Source organism: Anguilla anguilla, chromosome 7 (genome assembly GCF_013347855.1).
Source record: "Anguilla anguilla isolate fAngAng1 chromosome 7, fAngAng1.pri, whole genome shotgun sequence".
NCBI lineage: Eukaryota > Metazoa > Chordata > Actinopteri > Anguilliformes > Anguillidae > Anguilla > Anguilla anguilla.
This window is the reverse complement of record NC_049207.1, coordinates 10229349-10254935: the sequence shown is the minus strand read 5'-3', so window position 1 is coordinate 10254935 and position 25587 is coordinate 10229349. Positions and strand designations below refer to the sequence as shown.

Below are 25587 nucleotides of genomic sequence, written 5' to 3'. Positions count from 1 at the left end.
CTCCCTCTGTCTCTGTCTCTCTCTTTTTCCCCCCGTATCTTTTTCTCTCTCTCTGAGTGCTCTCTGTTCATCTAAAATACGAGACGGGCAGTCCTCAGCGGCAGGTGCTCCCTATTCTTTTTACTGCTGGAAGACATTTTCCCCTTCACGCTTCACTCTTAAGTACACAGAACGTTTCAGTTTGGTATTTTCTCTCCCACCTGTCTTTAACACTCTCACTGATAGTATGCTAATGCTTAAGAATGAATAAGGCTTGCACTCTCTGAGTACTAATTTGGGAATAGTGGGGAGAGAGGCTCTATTAAGAAGTACCACAGAGGGCAAAAGCATATATGGGCTTTCAGGGGATTTCATTGGCATTTGTTTCACAGGGTTGAAGCTATGTGCAGGCGATCCTGTTGACTGTATTTATACCCCTTTTGGTGTTCACCATTTTGGTCTACGCCAAATAACCGGTTGGTCGGTCTTCTTAAAGCTCCTTGTTTGTATGGTCCTCTTCACATCTGACACTTTGGTCTTGTGAAATTAATTTCTATCATTTTCTTTAGCCAAAGCATATTATTTACGTTTTCTGTCAAATGATTGCATTTTTGTTGGTGAACAGTAAGGTCTGAGGAAAGATTGGGACAAAGGCTTACCTGCAGAATGCATTCATGTAATTGCGTAAGTTGGGGGGGTGAAAGTATTTATTTTTGCCGCAAATTGAAATTCACCCTGTCACTCCGTCCCATCATTTAAAAGCCCTGCATCAATTCAGGAGGGTTCGTATATCTCTCCTATTCTTTTAGCTCTGACTGTCCAAAGTTAATATGCTGGAGATGAGTGCTGCTGACGTGATGGTCAGTTTGTGCTGTAGTGAGTGGGGCACGTCACCTTCGTACCGCTACAGAAACCCCCCTCTCTGCTACGGGGCGGTCTGCTCCATCACAACTGTGTCTGAGCGCAGGACCTCATTGGGGTTTTCACGGTCCTCAGTCGGCATTGTGGAAAAGACACGCTTGCGATATTACGTTGCGGTGGGCGTCTCCACGGGAGAGCTTTGGAACGTGTCTGCTCCTCATCATCCGAGGCCTTTAATTAATGATGGATTTTGTACGGAACCACCTGCTTAACATCAAGGGCTAATGAATTAATTAGTCGGGCGGTATAGGATGGATAGATTAATTTGAGCGCAGCGGTAGGGAGCCATTCTGTGCGGATAAGAGCGCGTGTCACATTTCAGTGTTAACGCACAATCCGCAGAAACGCGAGGGAGGTCTTTTAAATGCACTTCACCCAGCCCCCTGTTTGCCTTCAGCATTGAGAGTCAAATATGCATCTTCAAGCTGGTTATTTTAAGTCGAATGGCAGATATCAAGTTAACCTTTTCAAAACATGATTTCAGTTGCACAGAGAGAACTGGTGGGTTTTTCACAAACAGTGTTTTCAACACTTAATTTTTTCATTTACAAAAATATATCATTATTCAGAGACTTTCATTAAACCTAGATTTAAGATCTGTGCTATTTTTTGTATATGGGGGAAAAACCATTTATGCTTTTGTGTGTTTGTTTGTGTTTGTTTATGTGCATGTGTGTGTGTGTTCTAGGGGTGCAACGCTTCTGCTTATTACACGGTTCACCCAGTGATGGGTCTGTTTAGTTCTGTACGTTTTTGGTAATAAAGACAAATAAAATACCACTGCCAATAGCAATCTAATATTCATTGATTTGATGAAAATATTATGTAATCATGTATGAAAAGCTTGAACGAACGGGTACATTCAAATGGTACATTTATTAATTTGAATCTCTGATTAAAGATTGACGCTTCTTTAAGGAATAATAGTTGTTTCATTTGAAATTTAAATGCAGTGTTTTACTGTATCTAAATGAAGAGGACATGGCTGCATATTAAGTTTTCTCTTAAAAGGTAAAGCACCACTTTGTCCAACTGACTGGTGCTTCAGCTATCAGCTGTGCTCCCTGAAATGTCACCTGTACAAATAGGTCTGCTGGATTTTTTGATTAAAAACAACAATAACAACAAAAGTGTGATTTAACCAATCTTTGTATTCATTATTTTCAGTGTTAGATGACATGAAATGGAAATGGCCATTATAACCTTTACCTAACATATTTAAAATAAAAAGGTGTGAGTGCCTATTTCAAAAGCAGACTGTAGCTAGACAAAACAAAGGGGATTTTAATGTATTTTTTATTTCAATTTTAACATGAACAGTCGCATCTCTAGTTCATACACTCTCACTTTGGAAGAAAATAAAAGAGAGTAGGGAAAGAAGTATATTCCCCCACAGAAAACAAATTTCGCACTTAGTGATATTGACTGAAACCATTTGCATCATTTGAATTGTACCTGTGTGAATAAATTGATGGTAGAAAAATGAAAAACATTGAAATAGCAAATATTACCCTCATCGTCAGAACTCAAAACATGGCCCTTCTATATTCACCAAATGCACCTTGAAATAGAACAACTCCACAGAGGACAGTGAATTCCCCTCAGGTACTGGGTATAAGATGCGTTGTGTGTAAATCAGTCTTAATATACTTTGGTCAGATAAACAGCAGCCTCCTCCTCACCACGTTTTACATAAAGCACCTTACGTTGTCTAATGTTAGTTCACAGTGCTCTGGAAACCAGATATCTAATTTACTATTATGTTGGGGTTTTTTTTCTATGTCAAATGGAAATGTGTTTAAAAACATTTCCCCGTAGGTTCAAATCAGTATCTGCCTCTAGTGTGTGGTGCGGTCACGCGCCCCAAAGAGCAGCGGGCAAAGGGCATTCCTCCCACCTGTAATGTGGGCTCTGTGGCACACGGTCACATTGGGTCGGCAGGTGGCTAGGCTGACCTCACACCTGCAGAACTCAGTCAGGAGCCCAGAGAGAGACCAGCTGTGAGGCCTTTGCCTGCTACAGTTAAGATTGACACCTCCCCCTTACCCCCCCCCCCCCCCCCCCCCCCCCCGCAGCAAACATGTAATGGACTTCAGGGGAGAATGTGTGATTGGAAGAGGAGAGAGGAGAGGGGGGGGTGCCATATTAGTCTAATATTTCATCCCTGGTTTTCCCTCTGATGAAAAGTTCTGGGATTGACAGATGCCTGATCCTCACGCCCCTGTGTAGCTGAGAGAGTAAATGGAGAGAAACGCAGAAGTGCCACATTATTCCTTCCTCTCCTGTTGCCATAACCCAACCACCTTCCCCCCCCACCAACCCCCCCTCACCCATTGCTAAGATGGTGTCCAGAGGCACTATTTTGGAATTTATTATGGGAAATGTGTGAAATTGGCTGCAAAAGTAATGTGTTTCTTCAGCCTGGTGGGCGGTTGCCTCCTAGCAGATGGCACTAAACACTGAATGATTTCACCAGGCTCAGACTTGGGTCAGGGTGACTTTACAGAGGCAATATAATGCCACAGAACACCGAAACAACAAACGTTTTGCTTTTTACGCGCAGCGGGTTGATTATTCTGTGAGTGTCTCGCAGACGGCCGACACTCGTAGAAGTGGGGGGCTGACGGATAACTCCATCACTTGCGGAGATGTGAGGGGTTATCAATCCACTATCACTGAAAGTCGCTCAGATATTTATGGATATATTTAAAATGTGACCCATCATCTGTAGGACCGTTCACAGTGCACCAGAGATGGAATTTGTATGGAACACAGACTACCGTAGACATAACCTCCAGAAGTGAACACCGATAACCACAGATTTTTCCTGTCCTAGGTATTTTAGATGCTAACTGGAAATTGGAATCCAGGAAATTGGAATACAGAACACATACAGTAGTTGTAAAGACTTTAAGTAAATAAAGAGTACCATAGACATCATAGGTTTTCTCCCTACCACAGAGTACCATAAGGTGGGGTCAACCCCCTCTTTACTAATTTAAAAATGAATTCTATTAAATGTGCAGGTCTAACAGATCAGGGCAGTGGGATCCAATGCATTATTTGTGCAAAAACCTTGTTTTTGTACCTTGCTTATCTAGTCTGGAATCAATGCAGATATGGTGCAGACTAGATGTGAGCCCTTACCTAAGTAACTACACCTGTGAACCTCTTCATCTGTGAAGAATTGCAATGGATTTGGGATAAGTACCCTGCTATTTTTACTGTCTCAGATACTGTCTGACATGAATACGTTTCATTTGTAAATGAATTTATCACTCATGAAGTGCTTCGCATAAAAACAGCTGAACATTAACTTGTGATTGATGTCACGATAGTGGAGGTCTCTGCTCAAACGCAGCAAATGGCGGATGTGTCTGAGCAATGAAGAATGTTGCATAGCCTTACCTGTGTGACTGGTTGTACTGACAAAAAAATAAACTAATATAAGAATTACAAGGCCTGGAGCCCAAGGTAAACATGTCACCAATGACCAGGCCCAATCACAACAGAACAGTTAAGTAATTTTTAAAAAAATGATTTGTGTTGCCGTGTAAATTTATCACACCACATGTGTGTTCACTTTTGAAAGGTATTCAGAGGTATGTATTCTCAATTAGGCCTCCACCCTACCTCGTCATCTGTGACTGGCACTTGTTTCTCATGCAGTTGGCCCTTTGCCAAACATGCCTATGCATGGGCATAGTGTAGTCTACAAAAAGCAATTTGGTCAAGAGTCTTGATTTGGTCTTGAGAGCCTTGAGAGCAGCCTTCTGGGTGGAGGATTGTGTATGGGGGCTGAGGAGCATCTGTGGTGATAGCACTGTTTGTTTATTACATCCTGCTGGCTCGCTGCCGGAACAGTGAACGCCATTTGCATTCTTCTGAGGGTCTAGGCAAGAGATGTGCTGCAGCAATCTCTAAACCACCCCTACAGAAACACAAATAAATCATTAAAAAAAGTGGTCCTGGAGTGCCACAGTGTCTGCTGGCTCTTGTTTATGTCTTAATATCAGCGCCCAATTCAGGCCCAAGAAACCAGGTGAGGTAAGTTAACTGCATAATCGACTGCTGTAATTGATCAATTAAGTGCCAAGTAACAAAAACCAGTAGATCCTGCAGCTCTCCAGGACCAGGACTGAAGATTACTGCCTTACAGCATTTGTATTTCTAGGTTGCAAAAATTAAAATAATCATGTAAGAGTACTGGAATCAGACTTGGCATCGATTCTTTATTATCACCTTGTGTCTGTAACTTTGAAGGAGGTTTAAAATGAAAAACTCAAGTTACCTTGAGCTGCACAGCGTGTTTAAATTTATAAATGTACCTCACACATGTCAAAAGTTAATCTAGTTAATTTTGAAAGACTTGGGTATGTGTCTTAATTCAATCTCATAGGCGCACCAACTTCAGAAAAATACAGACAAGGCCGGCACATTTTTTAATTTCTCATTTGTGGCTCCTGGTTGTGTTGGCAGTATTCCTTTGTTCTCCACCAGAAGACCTTTAATTATATGGGCACACTGTGGATTGTTTTCTAATGAAGTTTAATTGATCAAATTTTCCAATCCTGAGAAGACCCACGATGTTAAAAAAATGACCAAATTGCATGCGTAGGATAATCCATGAATACCAGTGTAATGGATTAGCAATGGATTTAGAACCATTATTTCCAACTTTAACCAGAATTAATTAATCCTTTGTCAATAGAACAGTTTTCAAGGTCATTATTGATCAAAGATGTTTAACTTAATTAAACCGAACAAATCAATAGGACACCGGAAATAGAATCACTTTTTTTTTTTTTTCTTTATACGCATGGAATATTGTGCAGTTCATATACAGTGCAGTCTGTAAGTATTTGGACAGTGACATAGTTGTTGTTTTGGCTCAGTACTCCAATACATTGGATTTGAAATTAAACGATGAATATGAAGTTAATGTACAGACTGTACAGCTTAATTTAAGGGTATTTGCGTCCATATCAAGTGGTGCATTTAGGAATTGCAGCCATTTTTATACATAGTCCTTAATGTGCGACTGAAAGCTGACAGATTGCACTTTAACCTTGTGTTCATCATTTCATTTCAAATGCAACGTGCTGGTGTAGAGAACCAAAATAACAATTCTGTCACTGTCTAAATACTTACTGACTGCACTGTACGTTCATTACTTGGGTAAAAGTATGAAAGGCACTATATGCCTCACCCTTCTCGGGTCTAGTGTACGAGGCAACCAATGAAACAGGAACTTTCATGCCGTACGTTCTTGTAGCCAATTTTCCCATAATGCTGCAATGGTGTATAAATCTCTGAAGATTAAAAAATGAAAAAAGAGGCATGCCCTTGGTCTTCGGTGTGTTGAATAAACTATGGTCTGAAATTAATATAGTAGGGATGTACACAATGCACCTTTCAGTAGAACCCGAGAGATTTATTGCCCCGGACCTACCAGTGCATTTTGGAACAATGGGTTGAGTTTCTAAACAGGTAAAATATTGAGGTATTATGTTACAACGTATAAATCCACACCGCATATCCCCTCATCCCTGACGGTTTACATAGCCTTTTCAGGTTAGCGAATAGCTGGATTTTTATCGAAGTGCCTCGCTCAGATTTCATAAGCAATGCCTCACCTGGGACTCAAACCTGCAACCTTCCAGTTAAAGTATAACTCCAGTTTCCCTAATCACCGTGCGGCAATGTGCCCGACGCAATACACATTTCTATCGTTTTTAAATGGGGAAATGCCACCGTGCCACACTGTTATTATAAATCCCCATCCCCGCGGCACTGTTTGAAGCCGTTTTTGAAAGACTTAAATCTCATGGTGGAAATATTACTCTAACTGTGCCTCTGAAGTAGCTGGGACGGATATGCCTTTGCCAGGCCGTGGTAGCTAACTTCATCTTTTCAAAATCCATAGCTGTGAAGCCAGGAGTCCTGATTTCTTTTTTTTTTTTTTGTGCTTGCTTAGCATTTTTATCGTTAATTACTTGCTCCCATGTGTGCACAGTCATACTAACACGCAGAGACACGCACACTCTCTCTCTCACACACACATACACACACACACACACTCCCTCACTCGCGCACACACAACATAACCACACCTAAGGCAGTTTTAAGACATGGCTGTCAACATTAACAGATGGGCAAAGCTTTGGGGTCTTCGAGCCTCTAAAGTGTGACATCACAACAGCATGACTTATCCTTTTTTTATGTCTCTGGGAGGAGCATCAGGGATTGGCGCTTTCAGCCTCTCCTGCTGAAGAGGCTGGGACCGCATCAACGTCAGAGTGGGGGCCCCCACGTTATTAACCTCCTGCCTCCTTATGCAAATGCCGAGCGATTCCGGTTTCCAGCAGACGCACGAATCGCACGCACATCATCTTATGCTAACTGCCACGCAATTATAAAGGTGGCAGCCCTGGCGACACCTGGAAGAAAACGGGGGAGGGGGGAGGGTCAAAAACGGGCGCTCCATCTCAGGTGGTCAGGACCGGGGGGGGGGCCGCAGGCGTGTTCAAGTGCGGGTCTGAATAAACACAGCCGCTGTCTCCGAGACGGAATGAACACGGACTTCATTAGCCGCGAGCCTCGCTCCGGCTCCCGTCCCACCCGTTCCTCCCGGATGGGCCTCGTACCGCGCCATTTACAAAGGAGTGATTAAAGGGCCTCATCTCATCTCGGGGAGAGATAGCGCCGCGGCTTCCTTTATCGTTTATTGTGTGTCACACAAAAATGGTGGGATATGCTAACGAGAGTCACCGGAGAGCAGAAATAATCAGGGGGTGAATTAGCGCACGGATGACGGCTTTATTAACGCCACAGCCTGCCGGTTACCTGATAACAAACGGCACGCGGTACGAACTCCGCTAACGACCTCGTTAGAAATTCCCCGTCTGTAAAGACCAAAGATGGGGCATAGAAGTGGAGAGAAAGGGAGTTCTTTCCACTCTTCCGCTATTAGAACATGACATCCACTAAACAATAGGATGTAAAAATGATATTTATGAAGCAACGAGCACATTAAAATGACAATAGCGCTTAAAGTGTTACCATGTGAGTCGTAACCTAGAGACAATGAGGTACATGGCAGTGAAAAGCCGAATTTCGGGGTAATGGATTAGTAGATGATAGTCTTGCTTGCTGCATGCTTTTTGTGTTTTATCAATAGATTTGTCAGAAAATCTGTAACTGAATTTTACAGGTTACATCTTCAGGGTTTATGCTGAAAATGTTTCTATAAAGAAAAGATTAAAGTGAAACACTGTGGTGTAGCCTACCGTTTTCATCAGTATAATAGTGTTAAATGCAGTTTGAAACCTTATATTTGAAATGCCAAAGAATCTCTACAAGTAGCCTGTGACTTGGATTGCTGGCAACCTGGTTTTCATATTCGTTTAATTTTTTTGCAGATATTTAGGCGTACCTGGATTTCATTATGATTCTGCTACCTGGGTTGCATTGTGCAGCACTGGTACAATTGAAAAGCTATCATTTACATAGTGAGAATGACAGGACTGCTTGTGATTGGTGCACTGCGCATTTGTAGTGATAAACCGTTCATCCATTGAGCTAAGATGAAAAGTTTGTCAGTTTTACTGCCAGTGATATAATTTTGCCACCTGGTACCCAGACAAAATGAAATGGGAGCATCTCCTATCCCAGAATCTTTTTTGTACTGCTGGAAATTACACCAAGGGAAAAAAAAAATCTAATCACTGAGGCATGAATGCAGGTGGAGTTATCTCTCTCATTGTCTTGGTTGGACATTTATGTACTATTTGTGTGTAGAATTAAATTATTTTTACAATAGGGGGACATAAAGTCACTGCTTTAGAAGCAGTAATGGAAAAATGTAATGGCACTTGTGGGTCTGTTCCTTTAAGCAGAGAGGTTGCAGGCCTGGTGCACGAAATGTGTCTGGTGCTGTGAGGTGCCAGATGATCCAAATAATCGGCAATGAAAGTTAATTTATTCACAGTTAAATTGAATTGTTGCTTCTGGCTTGTTTCTTTTTTTCTTCCTTTTTTGAGTTGCCGTGCAAAATTTAAATTTAGCTTTTAAAACATTTTTATGAGGACTTTTGATTTGCTCAACTGACAACTTGGGCCTGAGTTCAGTTTATGCAGGGGACAATTGGAATGCCTGGAGCTGAAAATATAAATATCACAATGTTGAATTTCATCAAGCTCTTGTGCTGGCATGGTAGTAGTTTTAACTGTGTCAATAATCAAATTTTTACATGGAAACACAGACTTTTTTTACCCTTTTGCTACAAGGCATTTTTTTGATACAGGTTGTTGTGCATCTAGACATAAAATGCAAATCATGCCTGTGGTGATTGCAATTCTATCCATTAATATCTGTTGCCATGGTTTCAGCCATTGTTTCTCCGTTGATGTTGCCACTGTTGTTGCCGTTGCTGTTCTTTTAAATGTCCGACAGTGGCTTTATGAAGCGGTCTGACACGGTTTTCACAAGGCGCAGATGCTTTCCAGTTTAATTAATTTCTCCATGTGTATCGCTAATGAGCAGGTGCTTGTGACTGGAGTTTCTCCTGAACCATTGGAAAAGTGCCCCGCTTTGCTGCACTCTTGGTCAGCAGTCTGGATTAACCTGCCCCCCCCCCCCACACACACCCTTTGAGGGTACCTCTGATCTGTCGGGTAATATACTATTAATAGCTTGAGAGTTGGGTCATTCCGATGTCATTATACCACCTCTCCAGCACATGGCTGGGAGCCCGAAGTCCTTCCACTTCCCGTTAAATGGTGGACACAGGGGGAACGAATTAGCCTCTTGTTCTGACAGAATTGATTACGGACCATAAAATGGCTTGCCAATCAGTTTCACACCCCCATTCTGTTGCCGTCTCTTGCCACCAGTGTTGGCCGTGTTTCCTCAAATGCGCCATTAATTGGTTTTCAAAGGCAAGGACGAGGGAAACTTTTTCTCGTGATCTGATGCCATTTGTTGGTAGTCATCGCACAACATGTTGCTACTGTTGATTTGCCTTATCGTGCATGTGCTGGGCGATGTTGCACAGTACAATCACGTGCACACAAAAATGCACATGCGTCCACACACGTCCACACACACATGCCCTCACATCTTCATGTACTTATGTGCAGTTATTTCAAGGACATATTTTCACTGGATTTCATTCACTCAAATAGAATGTATTCTTTACACATTATAATTGTACTGATTGTAGTGTGAATCTTTTTTTAATGTTTTTGATATACAATAATCACGTTCTCATTTATAATTATTATACTTTACAGCTGCCTCAGGAAACTCCATTGGTAGTTTTTTTTTTTTTTTTTTTTTTGCTTTCTCAGGCTGTTCTCCTGATGTCCTCACTCTCATTTCGAAAGTTGTCGTGGTACAGATCTACAGACATTTCCACTGGTGATGGCCCCTCCATTTGGGAGCATTACCATGTCCCAAAATGCAACACAAAAACTGGATGAGTCTGTCTTGGTCGCATCATTTATAATGTCTTCTGCAGAAAGCAAATTTAATGAGCATTATCAGCAGCTAATGGGAAATATAATTAGTCAGATGAAGAAGATTATCTCTGCATAATTAGCTGTATCTGTCTGCCTCAATTAAGGTGATGGGGATTTGGTGCCTCTGGTCATATTGTTGACAAGCGAGGACTTTGGGTCTCAGTGCAGCATGTGGAATAGCAATTGGACAGGTCAGAAGATGGAAATAAAACAAAGCTTGAGAATATATACATTAATTTGATGAATGAACTGAATGTCCATTGAGAGAGAGAGAGAGGGGCTGAGGGAGAGAGGGAGAGACTATGCCATTAGCCAACTGCGGCAGGGTTTCTTTTGTCCAGGGTTCCTACAGGTGGCTAGCTGTCATCAGTAAGCTATGTGCCTCTCTTATGTTGAGCACTAGTACTCCTGTAGTACCGTGTGGCGTGTTGCATGTAAACTAGTGACTGGCATCGGAGCACGTTGCACAGGTAGCATAAGCAGTAGCTAGAGCACAATTTATGATTTTCAATCAGTGAGAACCTAATCATAGTCAAACTATCTTTCAGCTTCCGATTCCAAAATGGCATGTTACTATTAAATATGTATAATAACAAAGTAAAACATCAGACAGACTTCCCTTCCTATAGGACGAAGGCTGGGTGTGAGGCTGGGTAATTCCTCTGGAAGCTTGTTTACATCCAGTTTGTTACTTTTCCTGATTAATTATATCCTTAAATATCTTCAAAGAGCAGCGCGGTCTTCCACTTCTCTCTTCCTCAGAACTAATGACTTTGGTAATGCGGCAGCTGATTACACATACATGATTAATCCAGACCGAAACTGGAGCAGTTTTCGGGCGTTCTTCTTCCTCGCCTGCACATCTATGCACGCCTGAACGTCGAGCTGTGGCAGATTTTTGCGTTTTTGGAGGCTGTTGGGCCGCTCCCGCCTCTCTTGCCGAGTCAGTGATTGTTATAGGCTAATGTGTGTACTAGATGGATTTACTGATCTGTGTGGTTTGGGTGGTGTGGTGGGAGAAAATGTGATGAGCTGCTTGACTGATTAAAAGCTCATTGTGACGGTCTCCCTCATAAACTTCAGCCGTCATATATTGCAATAATGTTGTAATTATAGTAGCAGTAAGAATAATAATAAGTAGAAGATGATAACTGATAACTCTTAAGAGTGGTTGAAGTCCATGAACTAGCTGCATTTTTTATTCTTTTGGTGGCAACATGGATGGGCAGGGGGCCCATTTTGTCTAACACAGACATTGCATGTTTGATTCCCAGGTGAGTCCCAGCTGTTGTAGCCTTTGGCAAATGAATTTACCTGAAGTGTTTTATTAATTTACCTGAAGTGTTTTAGTACCCAGCTGGATGGATAATGCGTTATTTGCAAACTAGTTAAATCATTCTGGTTGAGGGTGTCCGTTCAGCGATATCAAAATGACTGCATGCGCGGAACTGTTGAAGTTCACTGTGCAGCTGCTCGCACGCATGCATTTATGCATGCCGCTGCTCGGGGCCCTCGGCACGCAGCTGTGGTCATGCCTGAGAGGCACCGCCGGCCCTCGCGTCCGTGTGCAATGTGTCCGACTCCGACCGCGGTTGACAGGTGGACTCCGTCAGCGCAGAGTTAATATGCTTAAGCCTTTCTTTGCTTTGGGCTATTGATCGAGCGGAGAGAGACGGAGCCTAATTCCAGGCGTGGGCCCTGTCATACGACTGCACTGTTTGGGCGGTCGGAGAGGCTAAGGTTAGGGAAGAGCTCTTGTTAAGGTTTCTCAGGGTCATGTGACCCCTCTAAGTCACATGGTTGTACTTCCCATGGTTGTTCAAATGGCATTGCAAGCACCTGTACATCTGTCCTCCTTATACCAGACAGTGCATCAGAACGCGGCAAGCATCCAATGTACTCCATGTGCGACCTGCTGTTTTTTCAAGCTGTTTTTATGACAAGCTGTCTTTCTTTTTACGCACACTTTTTTTGTGTATCTTAGATATGCTTCTCTTTGTCTTTGAAATACTGTTAAACAGTACCATCTCCCTGCCCTGCTACTGTGGTACATTTTCCTTAAGTCTCCTTGAAGCATGTCATCATTTATAAGTAAATGATATTCTTTCCTGAAATTTCCACACACGTGCTTGTGAATTATTTATACAAAATACTATGTTGTTCTAATAATGGTGTTATTCAGTGTATGTACTTTGTGAAAACTTTAATAATGGAAGAAAGATTACATAATTCAACAAGAAGTAACCGCAACCTACAATCTACGCAGTCTGAATTGTTAAGACTCATTTTTATAACTTAGGAGTGATGGAACTTCTTGGGAGCTCTCCTAGATGAACTCTAGCTGCGGGAACTAAGATGTGCTGATACAGTGTATCAGTGAGTGCCAGTCCATGTCTAGCACTGCGGCAAGATGACATTAAAGTAGTTCCTGAAATATGGTACAAGCAGAAGTGTTTACAAGCTGATGGGGAAACGGATTAATGGATGCACTTCTGCATATTTGTGAGAAGACTAAGGGTGGACACACACGCACGCACGCGCACACACACACACACACACATACACACACACTCTCACAGTTTGAAATTTTGATCTCCCCCCCAACAAGCGTGCACACAAAATGCTAAATGATAAATGCTCTTCTTTGATCAGTGTAGATGAACACTTGCGTGTCTCATAAATAAACACTTTTTTCCGATGAGGATATCTGAATATTAATACCACTTATGATCTGTAGCCTGTGATGGCTTTGATGTTAGTACTGTTTGTGCTACACCACAATGGTAGCAACAGACCACAATGGAGGTGTAATTACACAGCAATTATCAGTTTGATATGGGTCTGAAAACACTATTCAGAGCCAAAAACCACTCCCATAAGCAATCAGAGCACATGTCACTGTTATTATGTCAGGAAGAGGAATACAGAGGAGAGATTTGCATATGCATGTCATTCTTTCTAATGGATCCGCAACTATGTTTAATATTTTGGTGCCACTCTTAGCCAGTTGTGGTGTAAAATCTGTCTCAGTGCACCAAATCAAAGGTCTATGAAACTGCCAGACAAAACGGAGTACACAATAATAGACAAAATGGAGTAGATAATATCCCTAAATCCTTCGCCTGGTCTAAATACAGTGTTCCTCCATTTTTCACTTTGAAAAAACTACAGTGTGCAGTTTGCAGATTTCCCTTGATAAAGTGCCTTTCAAGTAGCTATTCTAGAATCACTGGGAAAGCTCTTATCGTATCTCCTCTCTGATGTCAGACATTTGTTTATGAAATGCAGTTTAATTTGTGTATATATTCCGAAACCTGCCTTTTTTTAGTCTGAGTATGTGTCCGACAGCCCGTGTGTGTTTGTGTGTGCGTGTGCGTGTGCGTGTGCGTGTGCGTGTGTGTGTGTGTGTGTGTGTGTGTGTGTGTACGTGAGTGTGTGTGACTTCTCAGAATTGGTGGATTAATGAAGCCCTCCTCTGAACTTGAAATGCTAAAGGACAAAGCAGTCAATACACACTGATTAATGATAATGGCATGCAAGCCATGGAGATAATCTTTTAAAGCTCTTTTTATCTTAAGAACGATTGAGACAAAGGAAGGACCAAGTAGACAAAGAAAAAACACACAATCCTAAACAGATGAAAAGCTGAATTGGTAATAAATGTGTACTGTGTTAACAGCACTTTCATGTGCGATCGTGTGCAAGCAAACAAGGACTGAGGTGATGCCTTGATTTACCAAATTCAAGGAAAGAGGAACATTGTAGTACGCAGCGAATAATAATCTGTGGGGAAAACAGAACGTTTCTCTTACCATTCTGGAGCTGTCGCTGGTGCCTGAGGTGGAATATAAGCAAACCAGGCGTGGTTCAGGTGTTAGGACCAAATCTGGCTTTCACCATCTCTTGCTATAAGAAAGATGCCATTTTCTGCTGATTGATACACTCTCCAAGCCACTCAGTGTGCGATTGAAATGTTTCTGCTTGTTAGAAAGTTTGAGTTTTGAGTAAAGTATTAAGTCCAAAGATTAATAAATTATTACCACCCACTGAGGCATGTTTTAGCCTCATCTTTTTTATGATGATCATGGTGATAATTTAACAGATAAGGCCGGAAGACTTGTTTGTTTATTTTTGGATTTCCCAGGAGAATATGCTCAATAATAGCCTTGCTGAAAATGAAGGGCCTTTCCTTTCTTTATACCTGTGGTGCTGTTTGAAGTTGGGCATGTAATGATTTCAGACAGAATGGAACCATTCATTGGCCGTATAACACAATATTTGCTAAACCTGTTGAGTATGGAATTTTAATACAATGCAATAGATTAACTAAAAGGTGTACTCCTGGTTACCTGTTTTGGCAGTTATGCTTGTGCCATTTTAAAAAAGCCACCATTATAAAAATGTTTCGTTCTACTGCTTGCCAACGGCTAGGGTAAGATCCGATCTTCAGATATGAAATGAATACAGCATATTTCAGCGTCATTCATCAGTCCTGCAGATTTAAGGCCGAAACTGCTTAATTTGCCGGTGTTTTTGAGGAGGCCCGCGCCCGCACCGAGGCCCCAGTGATTTTCGCACGGATCTGCCGTAATGACAGCCAAATTATGCGCCGTCATGGACGCAATTACCTCCCGAGTTTGCGAGCGTACACACGAGGGCTCCCGGTTCGCCATCCGTGTCAGGGGACGGGGCCCTGCGGCGTTCGCCTGCGCACCTGACATCACCGGGGCTCTGGGATTTACATCCCATCAATGCCAGTGAGTCATGTGACGCCACCGGGGAATGCTGGCCCCAATAAGCTGCCCTTCAGGCTAGACTGCAAATGAAGATGTCGCACCAGTGGAGGTCACTCATTAATCCTGCAGGTCTCACGCATCTTATACCTCCAGAGCATCCTCCTCACCCCCTCTCCCCCCCCCCCCCCCCCGCCCCCCTCCAGAGGTCTGTCACAGCATGTAACCAATCCGCCATCCTCACAAACGCTATCCCCATCACTGTACTGCCCTCTCCCACAGCCAGGGACCCCCCCCACTCTGCTACCCTCTCCCATAGCCAGGGACCCCCCCCCCCCCCACTCTACTGCCCTCTCCCACAGCCAGTGACCCCCCCCCCCACTCTACTGCCCTCTCCCACAGCCAGTGACCCCCACCCCCCACTCTACTACCCTTTCCCACAGCCAGTGACCCCCACCCCCACTCTACTGCCCTCTCCCACAGCCAGTGAACCCCCCCCACTATAATACCCTCTCTCACAGTCAGTGACCCCCTGCTTTCTACTGCCCCCGCCCACAGCCAGTGACCCCGCCCACTCTACTGCCCTCTCCCACAGCCCCCCCCCCCTCCCATCTCAGTGTGTGACCCCCCCACCTCCACCCGTCATCCTGGACTTCCCCTTTCTCCATGCTGGGCTTGTTTATGTAATTAATTTGGGGCACACAAAAGGCATCAGGTTGTGTGATCAGGGGACTGAAGCCAGTGTGAGCTGGATCAATGGGCCTGGGGGTGGCGGTATTGGGGGTGGTGGCGGGGGGGGAGGGGGCGGGGTGGTGCAGGAGGCTGACGGACGCACAATCGCGGGGCGATCGATGGAAACATTGCTGAGCTGAGATAAGAAGGGCCTGCTCATCAGTGTGGTGACTCTGTCTTTGATCGCACGTTGTCGTCGTCCGTCCACCAGCCCACCCCCACCCCCTCCCCCCTCCCCCCCCCCTTGCCCCCCCGGATGAGGTTTAAACTTTCCTCAGGCATTAACCCTCCTGCCATCTCTGGCCGCGCTCCATTGCTGTGGGAGTGACGGGAGAGTCCACAAAGGTTGACTGCCCCCCCTGCCCCCCCCACCGCCTTCCCGTCGCATGTCGTCGGGCCGTCAGCAGAATCCCGCGCTCGTCCCGCGGGGCTGTTTAAGTTCTGCTCTGCCGCCGATCCTAATTGATGGAATAATTGTGTTTGAGTGAGAGCATTAACCTTCAAAGACATTTACTACCCCGCACCCCCTTTCCCTGCCAAATAGCAGGACGACATCTATAAGCATAGCTTTTGGAATATAATTCAGTGCTTCTGTATTTCTCTGCTCTTAACTTTCTGGGAATGCTGGTAGTAGCAGGGTTTGGGTTAAGAGGTTTCAGTGCTTGGGTATAGCTCTTGAGCCAAAATAAATTTAAATTACAGTAGCGTAGCCTCAACTGCTGAAAGAATGCTGATGAACTCCTTTTCTGCTACTTCTTCATCTTCTCCTGTATTTATTAATCATTAACTTGACAATTCTGAATATACAATGTATTACAATTTTTGGGATCGATAACTTAGAATCCTGACCAGGCATATCATAATCCACTTTAGCTGTGGAATGTAATTTTAGTAAAATGGCTTGTTAGATTGGTAGATTGTAAAGCAGAATACACTCAGACGTAATTTATTGCAGATATTTTCTCTCGACGTGAATGAAAGTACAAGTAAGGATGGTGTTGATGTGGAGTGGTGGGTGGGCGTCGTTGATAACTTGCCAATTTATAATCTACTGGTTAGCAAGTATCAAATGTAATAAGCGGATCCATGCACTTGTGTAATCAGTCCAGTTGCAGCCTGGCCTGTCTCCAATCTCCCGGCTTGCTTTCTGTTCCCCGGGCCCATTAGACACAATCTGCTCCTGATGAAAGTTGTAATGGCTCTTTAACACGATGGAAACTGGACATATCTCTTAATGAGCAGCAGCACACCTCCCTCAGCTTCTCCGCGGAACACCGCTGTCTCCATTCCACTTACCGCGTCTTCCTCGCAGGGCGCCGGTATCTCCGCCCTGCCTCCTTCACACCGTCTCTCTGCAGAGCTGAAAGCTGAAATTATTATCATAAATTATTCTTTATGATAAGAAGGGATGCATTCATTTTATGTGGAGCTGTTGCGGTATGGTTAAGTCGTTTAAAAATGTCTAGAAACTTCATTCGGTGGAAATTTGTGATAATTAAAACAACGTAGCACGTAGTGTTGACCATGCACATTGCCTCGCTTGTCTAGCTCATAACCTGATGTTAATATGAGCTTGACCAAAGCTCTGATGTGAATTAAGTTTACCAGAAATGAGGGAATGTGCTTTACTATTAATTAAATGGCCGGTTACTTCTCTTGATTAATTATCTCATGGCGACTCAATCATTGACCTGTAACATGGTGAAAAGTTGCTAGAGCCATCACATTTCAGGAATCCAACCTCAAAAGCTGGAACTTTTCTTTCCAGAGGCCATCTGCAGATAAGGGACAAGACTAACATGAACACAGTGGGCTTGGCCCAGTTGAGTTGGCACATGGAAAAAGAGCCAGACCCAGTTAGCATTCATGAGGCCTGGCCTTCCCCCATGATCTCACTCCGTTCCGTTCGGTACAGCTGAGGGTGCTGGTTTGTCCCCAGTGTTAAGGGGCCCTGGGTCTGAATGTCTCTGCCCTGCGGGGGCAGAGGGCGGTACCTGTACTTAGGCCACACCCAGTGGCGCGCTATTGGTTCAGACCAGAGGGTTAGGAACTCTGAGTGGAGTGTCACTTGTGCTGCCGTCTGCTGGGCTTGATGGGCAGATTCCCGCCCACCTGTGCCCCCCCCCCCACCCCCACCCCCCATCCCCAGGCTTCCTCAGCCTCGCAGCCGAATACAATGTTGTGACAGGACGAGGAGTCACTTCTGAAGCAGGCCAGCGCGCTGTTGATTTGGGAGCAAAATGATATGCTGTTATGCATGAGTTGTTATGCCAGATTTGTTTTGGAGGGATGGAAATCACACTATGAAATGATATACGTCCCCTGTGATGCCTCTCCTGATACCCTCAGTCTTATTCGCTCTGGACAGAGGGAGGCATCAAGCTACGCTCTGAATATTTATACTGATCTGACAGAAAGCATAACCCATTTAAACTCTCTCTCTCGCTCTCTGTCTCTCCCCCCCCCCCCCCCTCCCCCCACAAGACATTAGCCAGACTTGTCCTTGCTGTCGATTGTTGTGAAACAAATGTTGGATTGAAAATGACAGATTTTACACTTTTTCAGGGGACAAGTTTCCATTTTTTTTTTTAAATGGCGATTCATTTTTAAATTACTTAAGTCCTGTTTCTGGAAGGCATTACTGTTAACAGTTCTGCTTGAATCACAATTATATCTGGTAAGGTTATTGCAGTTTTTCCAGGTTATGACAGGGAAATGTGTGTACTGTGGCATCAGAATACTTCAGGACCCTGACACTGATGATTGCAGCTTTTCCTGGTTCTTCTGGTAGGATACCTTTTAATCAAAGAGCATTTTATGAATCCCTGATAAACTCACCACTGTAACAGTTATGAGAGCCTACAGACATTTAATATGATGAGCTCTGTAAACTGCCCTTAGGCGAAAGCATCCAGACAGCTAAACAGATGTAATGCACTGTAATGAATTCAAGAAAATGTGCCACAGGTAATGGTGCCTCTCTCCTGTAGGTTTATTATATGTCTGGCATATTCACTTACAGGGAGTGGTTTGTGGAGCAAACCAATTTCCCTCAGCCAGTTTATCATTTCTCCTGTGTTTTCACACACAAAAATGTGTGTGTGTGTTGTTGCCGGAGGGAAAAAACCCCTCAGCTCCAATTATGTAAATGTGGAAATGATGTCACAGGGAATTGTACTTTCTGGAAAAGGTCAGAGTTCAAATAGGTGTTTTTAATCGACTGTTTTTTTCTTCCTTTACCCCCCTCTTCTCGACGGTGGCAGTCCCAGTCGCCGCCGTGAAATAGGTTGTCATGGCGGTGGCGTGCGAGACCTCGGGGGGGGGTGCTGGCGAGCGCGCAAACGGACGGAAAGATTAATTATATCCTGGAGAAAAGGCAAGGCTTCCCACGCGGGCCCACTGCGGTTCCTCCGGGGGACCGGGTCCATCTGTCCAGTCCCACGTAGGGACCGCGGTGGCCAGACCTCGGTCCGAACGCATCTCGTTCGGCTGATTTTTCTATTAACAAGTTAGACCTCGGAGGCGTCCCTGCCCATCGCGTGACCGTAATAACACTCGGGTAGGAGGGGAAATGTGCGCGCACAAGGTCATTTTAATCCACTCGGTGGCAGGCACTGAATCTGTGATTTTCACACGGCTGAAATGCCCACTAAATCATCCCATTCTGCTCTGTTCAGATCTGGGGCTCTGCAGTGCAAAATCAAAAAAAAAAAAAAGACAAATCAAATGATTTTCCTACTAATGATACTGGACAGACTTACTTTAATTCTGTTCTTCAGAAAATCTTGATTCTTTTGAAACTGGTTATGCATGCAAGCATAAAACATGACTTCTTCTATATTAGAACACTCGGAAAATCCACATCTAACAACAGAACATAGTCAGTACTTTTCATATCTGAAAGAATGACTTAAAATTCAAGGAATTATTATTATTATTATTATGAACAAGAAATGTTTTTGGGTTCTTTTTAGGCTTATGTTACTCGTTTTACAAATACCTGTACAAAAATGGAAATATAGCCATTTTAGTGGGGATCAGTTAACAGTTGTCAGATCAGAAGCCTGTCCGGAAATAATAAAAGAAGAGAGACTGTATGGACAATGGTTTAATTTCTTCGTCTAAACCAATAAACACAACAAATGTTTTCATTAAAACAATGGCATTTCCAATCTGGTTTCAAAACAGGACTTTATGGCTCCATTTTATGGTTTTGGCATTTGGGATATTAACTCTGCAAATTGAAAATGTAAACTTTTGCGTAAGAGAGCGAGAGGGCGAGAGAGAGGAATACGGAGAGTGCATACAGTACACGCATGGTGCATATGTCAGTTCATTCGGTGTGAAGAATATTTCATTGCGTTTAATTTTCCCCTGTGTATTAGACACTGCAGGTTCCATTGTCCAAAGACATATGGGAGGTTTTTTTTTTTTTTCTTCTTCTTTTTTTCCCCCCCGCCTCACGGCCCTATTAAATCAGAAAATTCTTTTCATGTCCTTTCAAATGCCATTCCATCATGTGTCCCTCTGTAGCTGAAGTGCCGGGCCGGTTGGTCCCCTGGGGGAACGGCCCAGGGTCTACCCCCCCCTCCCCCCGCCCCTTAAAGCAGCCCCTCTTATTAAACCTGCACAGATGGGTGATACTCTTTTATTCATAAGGAAACAGAAACTTTGATCTCCCCCTGGTGTATTCTCTCTAGGGGTGGGCACCTGAGAAGCTTTCAATTTACCAGCCCGGTGAATTATTACAGTATTGAAAAGTACCGTCATCCATCTTCTCCCTTTCTTTTCTTTGTTCTTCCCTGCATTTTAACTTTACCAGCTTCCAATTAATTTTAAAGAAAACGGTTTTCTTGTTTAACTGGTATAAATGCATATTTGTGAGTACACAATGGAAAGCTTTTTCTCCTAACAAATGCAATACAATATACATTTAGAGGCTAAATTAATCTGTAGCTAGTAAGCTAACCAACAGGCTTAAATTTTTTTTTTTCAGTGGTGTTATTTTAATTGGGTTTAAGTATTTATACTGTAGTAGCTGGTAAGTCTGTGTGTTTGCTACTCTGTGTTTTCTCTGGCTTGTCCTAACCAACATATATGATGTGAAAGCTACTTTTTTTGCTGGATTTGTTGGTAGGTTGTACGTTTTGCATAGCACCACCTATGTTGTTGTAGTGTGGAAAGCTGGGTTCTCTCATTCCAAGGCCGGCATTATGCTGGTACAGTATGTACTGCAAAAAAAACAAAAACAAAGTATAAATCAAAGAAGGTTGTATTGATGTTATAAAATGCCTTCCTCTGATGACATTTAGAATTTGTTTTGCCCAATTCTGGGCACCACATATGGTATGATAGTAATGGAAAAATGACAAAAAAAGGCCAATTAAATCTGTACCAGATAATATTTTCTCTTATCCAAATAATAAGACAATGTGTTCAAACCTAAGGGAACTGCAGAAGATTGTTTTGATGAAGCTGTGTCAGCAGAACAAGGGGAACAAGTTTTAAATTAAAGGTGCATTTCACACTTATACCAGGAAGTATTGTTTTTAAGGAGAGTGGCACAGTTAACCTTCCTTTACATATTTTTTTGCTTCATTTACGCATGTAGAAACACAGAGAAGAGAACGCAGCTGAGAAAATACCATGAAGGAGATCAAATCCCTGCCTGCACAGGGGAATTGCACTGGCTTCCCTGCAACCTGTGTCACACATCTCACCATCAGGAAGAAGTTTTTGGAGAGAAAAACTGTGGAATGTACAGCTTGCCGGGTCATGCTGTAGAGACAGAAACCTTGAGGTGTTTAATGCCTGACTTCACCAAGTGCTGGATTCTCTCCACCAGGGATACTCATATCTAACCCTCAGATCCAGTAGTAATGCTGATTTATTTTCTACCTGATAGTTAATTGAATGAGTAATGGAACTAATTAGCCAGAGATACCACTCACTGTGAGTCTCCGGTCTAATCCAGTCCCTGATTCGAGGGGAAGAATAAAAACCAGCACCCCTACTTTGTTTTCCTGCAATAATGTGCCTATACATATTGACATGTGTGTTATCATCATCATATATTCATGTGTTCTCATAAGTATGCTGTCCCCTCAATAACGTTTGAGACAAATATATGTTTTTCTTCCCTTGAATTCACTGTGTACTCCACAATTTAAGATCTGTAATCGAAAACGCCACATTTGCAGATAAAAAAAAAAAAAAAAGGCATAATACATTTTGGTTTCACCTTGTAGAATTCACAGCCCGGTATATTTTCAACCTGTGCATGGCCCCCTTAGATGGATAACTATATCAGTGGGGTCAGGTTACCTAACTATTATGCAAGCCGTGCCCAAAAACCCTTTCTGACCTCTCCTTCTGAAATTGAAAAGCAGGCGTGTCTGTTTTAATGCCTTAAGATTGTAAACCTTAGCCCTTAGAGCTGTAAGCGTGTGTTCCCTCTTCCCTGCGTCCTGGTGTATTCCAGCCTCCAGGTACCCGCTGGGGGCTTTGATGGACAGGTTCCATTACTTTATCTGTGAGGGAAATTCGGATAGGTGAAGAGTATCTAGGAGTGTGTTGTTCACCAGTCATCAATCTCACTTCTGTTGCTAACGGTTACGTGTGATCGAGAAGGCTGGCATTTCCCCGATGCTCGCGCGGCGCACGGCTGTGATAATCCCTCATCTTTGCCGGCTTGACGGGGAGAAAATGAATCTCTCGCGGAGCGTTGTGTCAAAGCGTCGTTAATTCTTGCTTTGTGGTCGATTCCCGACAGTAAAATATTCTCTTAGCAGCAATAGTTTTGGGCTCACAACCCGAGTCAGAAAATTTCTGCGGGCGGTGCCTGGCATGCAAATCATCTCTGATTGACATCGGCGTTGCAGTGATGGATACTGTGACAATGGAAGCCGCATTACCAAGTGAAATGAGGAGGCTAAAAGCTAACGTCTAAAATACTAATTTCCCTGAACCTGTTTCATATCACGTTTGTGTGATTAGCGAGGGTGCCATTTTAAATACCGATCGTCCATTAACAACATATTCCTTTTAACTTAATTGCTTTGAATGTTGTGGCATTTACTTCTCTAACTGCTGCATAATTCCCATGAAAATTATAACAAAAAAATAAATAAAAATAAAAATACACAATTAAAGCAAATCTCCAATATTTTATTTTATTTCATGTTTCATTTGACTATGCTATAATTTAGATGAAGGTGAAGTGGACATAGGCCATGCTGCCACCATAAGAGGAGCTGTGGAGTGTAGAGAGAATGGCTCCTTATGGGTGATCCTTATTTGGACTGACACACTTGTTAAACAAGCGAAACGGTCAGAAATGAGTTCAGGACTATCAGTAGTTTAAACGCACTTGCCTCCTCTGTTTCAAGCTCATGTTCATTCACGTTCAACAGACAGGAGTGGTGATCTCCTCCATCAGGGTGGTTTTCTATCAGCATTTTAACATGCTGATTGCTATGTGCTTGATCTGGCTATGCAGCTGTCCTGAGAGAACATGGGTCGAGGTTCTGTGTTTGACACAAAGTACAACGCAGCTGGACAGATGTTTGAAATTATATAAAAAACAAAAAAAAACAGTTAACTTCAAAAATAAAAAATGTGCTAATTTTTTGTACCTTTAAAAGACCATATACTATACACCTTGACTGTACTGTCAGAAAACATCACTTTTACACTCTGCCACGTTAAAACATATGCATACTTAAAACCGTCCTCATTATTTTTTAAATGTAGAAATAACTACTGCAAAGCCCTAAAGGAACCTTCAGAGGAAAATTAGTGGAGCATCAATTTGCCCCAAAGACTTCGTCCTCAGCCAGCAGGAGAGTGTTTAATGTATCACTGAAGCTTGACTGGGAACATAAGGGGCAAAAGAAGTGGGATCTCAGGGAAATAGTTACATTTTTGTCTTTTTCTCATTATCATTATCTCTTACTTGGAACGGGTCTAATAGAGGAAGACATTCAGACTTTTTTTTTAATTTGACAGGAGCTTATCACTGAATGTTCTCTTTTATATGAATTTCCCCACTCATGGTACTCTAATGTGTATTTGCATTGAGCTGGTTATGTGGAGATTTCTGAGGAGGTAGATAATATATTATTTCAGTTTTGCCCCCAAGCATTCTCATATAAATGAATTTCTAAATGTTTTTGTTTTGGTAACTTAATCCCTATTTCTGCTATCATGCCCTTTAATACAGTTTGAATTGAAAGGGAGAGAATGTAAGCTTTTTTTAAAATACATTTAACTGATTAAACTAAGTTTATCATTCATATTCACATGGGTTAAATGTCTTATGAATTCACTGTAAAACAGCAGGGCCCTGTGGTGGGAAAGCAGTTTAGTCAATGAAGAGACAAGATGAAGAACGTGAGTGAAATAATTTGTGCTGTAATAGAGTGTCTGGCAGATACAGAACATTTATAAATGTGTGTGTGTGTATATATATATATATATATATATACCTACAGTTAAGCCTCGAAGAATGGAAATGTTTCTATGGTAACTTACTCCAATTTATAGAATTTGAATCCTTCCACTGTAGTCCTTAGTTCAATTACATTTATTTACCTTATATTTTAAATAGACTGCTCTCGTTTTGTAACCATGAACCTTACTTTAAATGAACCAAGAATCAAACCAGCAGCCATCGAGATCTCATTACATTTGTTCATCAGTCATCAGCTGCTTTCTGGACACCAGTCTCCTTTCTGTGACCCTTTGTTTGCAAACTATTTGATTGTATTCTGATTTTTATATTATTAATTTTACTGAATATAAGCTCAGGAAAGAGAGTAGAGGTAATGTGTTTCAATCTTTTTTTTTCTGGCAAAATGGCCAACCCTCCTAGCTGGAAATTCCAGTTGCAGAAGACCTACCTGCAATGGTGGGAACGTGTTGATTGTAACCTTGACTGTGTAAAGTGGGTGCTACTAATGAACTCTGCAATAATGAAAAGTAATCTCATCTTGAATAACACTAGAACTCACCCTTTTTTGTATCTTTTTTTTAAGTTGTCTAAAAATGCACATATGGACTGCATATCCCCGACAAGTTTATCAGACATGACGAAACTGCCTGTTTGCTGTGGCCTTGATGCACAGGTATTTATAAAAGTTATGACTGGCTATAATGATACCAAACCTCCATCCACCCGCAGGTAATTTATTCCTCTTAAACCTTTTTATTTAAAACACTGCTGTATGTGTGCTAGTCTTTAGTTATGAAATTAGTGAAATTGAGTTGGACACACCTTTAATTTGCATGAGTTTTTTTAGTTGTCCATAACCAGTTGTATGCATTAGAGAAGTGTCCCTGTTATCTTTGCCCGACTCCCATGTCTTATATGTGTTATATATGAATTGAACTGTATGTCTATGCTGCTCTTGTTTCTCTTTCAACAGATTTCAGTTGGCCTGTAAATATATGAATAATACAGCATAATCATTTTCTCATATTTGCTGTCATGTTTTACTATGTCTCGCAGCAATAATCATTCAGTCAGAAAATGGACAGTTAATTTTAAAGGACATGTGTGTGTTTTAGTGTAGTATCCAAGGTAAGAAAAATAAAATGGCAGGACTCTGTAAAATGGGCCATATGGAGGCAGTAATTACCTTTTCGTACACCTTGCACACCTTTTCATTTGATGTCCAGTGAAAAATAAAACACTGCTCTAA

The 25587-nt window shown here is 42.5% G+C and overlaps 1 long non-coding RNA gene across 1 annotated transcript in view; it reads left to right on the top strand.

The window, feature by feature from the left end:
* The window catches only part of LOC118232467, a 31623-nt gene extending 6568 nt beyond the window's left edge, over nucleotides 1-25055 (top strand). The window contains exon 4 of the long non-coding RNA XR_004766303.1: nucleotides 24922-25055. This is a non-coding gene — a long non-coding RNA (uncharacterized LOC118232467). The remainder of the gene's footprint in view (nucleotides 1-24921) is intronic.
* Nucleotides 25056-25587: the final 532 nt, after the last annotated feature.